Source organism: Camellia sinensis, chromosome 6, assembly GCF_055761805.1.
Source record: "Camellia sinensis isolate YWXY chromosome 6, ASM5576180v1, whole genome shotgun sequence".
NCBI lineage: Eukaryota > Viridiplantae > Streptophyta > Magnoliopsida > Ericales > Theaceae > Camellia > Camellia sinensis.
This window is the reverse complement of record NC_138966.1, coordinates 35221303-35224531: the sequence shown is the minus strand read 5'-3', so window position 1 is coordinate 35224531 and position 3229 is coordinate 35221303. Positions and strand designations below refer to the sequence as shown.

The 3229-nt window shown below is 32.9% G+C and overlaps 1 long non-coding RNA gene across 1 annotated transcript; it reads left to right on the top strand.

The window, feature by feature from the left end:
* Window positions 1–2245: 2245 nt before the first annotated feature.
* On the top strand, window positions 2246–2997 carry LOC114312920 (uncharacterized). Its single transcript, XR_014332208.1, has 3 exons — window positions 2246–2492; window positions 2579–2631; window positions 2735–2997. It is a non-coding gene; the product is annotated as an uncharacterized LOC114312920 (long non-coding RNA).
* Window positions 2998–3229: the final 232 nt, after the last annotated feature.

Genomic DNA, 3229 nt, shown 5'->3' with positions numbered 1-3229 from the left:
GATCTGCATTGCAAGTCATGAAACTTGGTCATTATGGACTTATGACAAAAGGAAATTTGTTTTGTCTGGTTTAGTCATCTACAGCCAAGAACTACTAGATTTTGAGGTCTGATGGATTAAAGTTATCAGGACTGAAAACATCCTGCTATGATTTTTGTCTAGCAATGTTAGAGCACTTCATCACATCAAATGCTTCATCTTTTATGTTCTCTTCTCGTCTTCTTTGTAGCAAATGCAGCAAACTGTTATCTACTACATTATCATGTTCTTTTTCATCCTTTTTCATCAAAAGAAAAGGGAAAGAAATCTGTCAACTAATGAACAGAGGACACAACAACCTATTGTTTCTTATTCATCTTTAGGAGGTAGGCTCAGGAACTATTCTGCAGACCTTATGCAGAAACCTTCTCTCCCTCTCTCTCTCTCTCTCTCTCTCTCTTGTTTTGTTTTGTTTTTGTTTTTGTTTTTGAATGGGTTTACGAAAATCATTTCTACGTTCTCAAGAAATGGGATCAGTGAGGTTTCATAAATGAAATTTGCAACATGGTCTGTCATATGGGATTTAGTAAATTGTAAATATTTTGTTTGTTGAATTGATTTCCTTTGGCCTGTGTGTGGAGTCATGCACCAAGGAAGTAGTCTATTACTGAGATAAATCTGCACTTGTCTGACCTTATGCTACATTCAGTGGCGAAGAAATGGTGAAGACACCATGGATCCTTCTTTCTTTCTTTCTTTTCTAATTGTTACTAGAACACATGTATCCTCATAGCAACCATTCCTACCCCTAGTGTCTCCTATATCCTCTTTTTTTTTTTTTTTTCTTTTTTTTTTTTCCCCTTTGCTTTAAGTGCAACCGAACTGATCATGGATTTAATGATACATAATTTCATAAGTCAGTAATTTGTAGCCTCATGCATAGTTTTGTTTGAAAAAGATTCAACTTGCAGGTAGAGTTTCCAACTGAATTTATTATTGTTCAAGTGTGATACTACTATAGTAGAGGTCGTTTAAGGAAAGAGTTGTAGAAGACTTTCATATCAACTTACTCATATGGCATATCAATTTCATAAACCAGCCTCAGCAGAGTTCTTAAAGTGAGTTGCATCTTCTTTGTTCATTTTCTTATTTCTTTCAATAAACTCTTGTCACTTAAAGAGGTCTGAAAATGGAAACGGGCAGTGGTAGCCCTGGAACACTGGCTTGGTTAACAGGACGGATGAACTAAAACTATTCTCTCTCCCCCTCCCTCCCTCCCTCTCTCTCTCTCTCTCAAATCTTGTAGCAGAAATCATTAGGAAGTCCGACATTTTATGCTTACAGTGAAGTTGCAGCTGATGGTAGTAAAGTGGCATTATATTTCAGAATAGTATGGTTGTAAATTTTTATGTCCTGCTATAGAAATACTTGCCTTTAGCCATAGAACATACCTTAATGGTGAATCACTTTCTATGTTGGCCTATTGTAGGTAAGAGCATGCCTTTATACTTTGTTTAGTTTCCCTCCATATCAGTTCTTTATTACTCATTATAGTCTACGTCTGTTTTTTTCCCCATTATGATTCGCATTGTGATTCACTGGTTGTGATGTGGGGCTGACCTCTTATGCATTCTTCGTTTCTTGCAAATCATCTCTGAATTATGAATAACCCGTGGTTTTCTCTGAAGACAGTTGTAAACTAAATTTTTTGGTAATACGGGTCATTGCTGATCTGGCTAGAAAGTTGGGATCGGTAGGAGACAAATTCGGAAGGTTGAATGTTTAGCATAGGAGTAGGAGTAACAAAAATGCTTGTCACCCACTTTCCTACGCTTTCACTCATCCAATCATCCATTTTCCTATTCAACTCTTTTCTCATTATCTCTTGGCTTATGATTCATCCCTCTAAAATTAGAGTTCTAATTGAACTCTAGTAAAGTGAAAAATAGAGTAATGAAACATAACTCTAATTTAAGAGCTCTAAATGGAGCTTTAGTGAGGTGGAAAAAAGAGAGTAGAGAGAAATAAAGAGAGTGTGAGCCCCACCTTCACATGAGTACTCTCTACATTATTAGAGTTGTATTAGAGCTCTCAAATATTATTGATAAAAAAAATAAGACTAAAATATTATATCAGAGTAGAACCCACTTTCCATTAGAGCTATTAGAACTCCAATATTAGAGCTCTAAAGCATTTATATCGTCTCCCTTTCATCTTTCCTAACAACCATAGATCATAAATTATTGCACAAAAAATAAAAAAAAAAATTAATTTTTAGTGGACACCCTGTTTTTTTTATTTTTTCGTAAATTTTTTTTTGTTACACCTGATTAACTACCATATATAGAGTTAATTGTAATCACATATTAGTATTCTTCTCACAATTCTTTATGATGGACCCTCTGCATGTGAGTTCTTACAAAATAAATTTGTGTATTCTACAATCCAAGACAGGTAGGAACTCTTTAAGTCCAACCCTTCCCACTCCCATCAGACATGAAAAAATTCCCCAGGTATATTACAATAAGAGTTTATTACACTATTTTGGACTACATTGAATTCCATTATTATTATTATTATTATTATTTTTTGTGAGCAGGGAAAGCTTTGGTTTCTCCAATTGAGAGATATGCAGTTGTTCCTGATGACAACGTAAGTGTTCTTTCCACAGTCTTCATTGTCTTCATTACTGGTGTTTAAATAGTTGGTTTTTCCAAAAGATTATAATTTGCAACTGTTATCTATTTATTTGTAGGTCAAAAGGATAAATTTTGCCGAGGGGAAGATCTGATTCTAGAAGTAAGGAATTTGCAGCTTGATTTTTGAAATAGGCTCAAACTTGAGATCTTGTTGGAAATTTTTTAATTTTTGTAAGAGCATTTAAATATTCAATGTGCTGATTGGTGAATTTTAGATTTTATTTTATTATTATTTTTTTTTTAGGATTTGGGTGAATTTTATAATTTAAATATGCTTTTATGAACATGTACAGTTTAATTGTTTTTTGTAAAATATTGAATTTGATGGTTTGATCAATTTTTATTTTTATTTTCTGTTATGATGTTTTTGTGAATGGAATGTAAATAATCAGCTCTTAGAGAGAGACGGCACCACCGTCAGAAAATAGAAAATTTTAATATTTTTATTAATTTTGTTACAGGTTTTACTTTTTGCGACGATATTATACTGTCGCAAAAAATAGAAATTATATTATTTAAAATAGAAATATTATTATTTTTTAATATTTTTT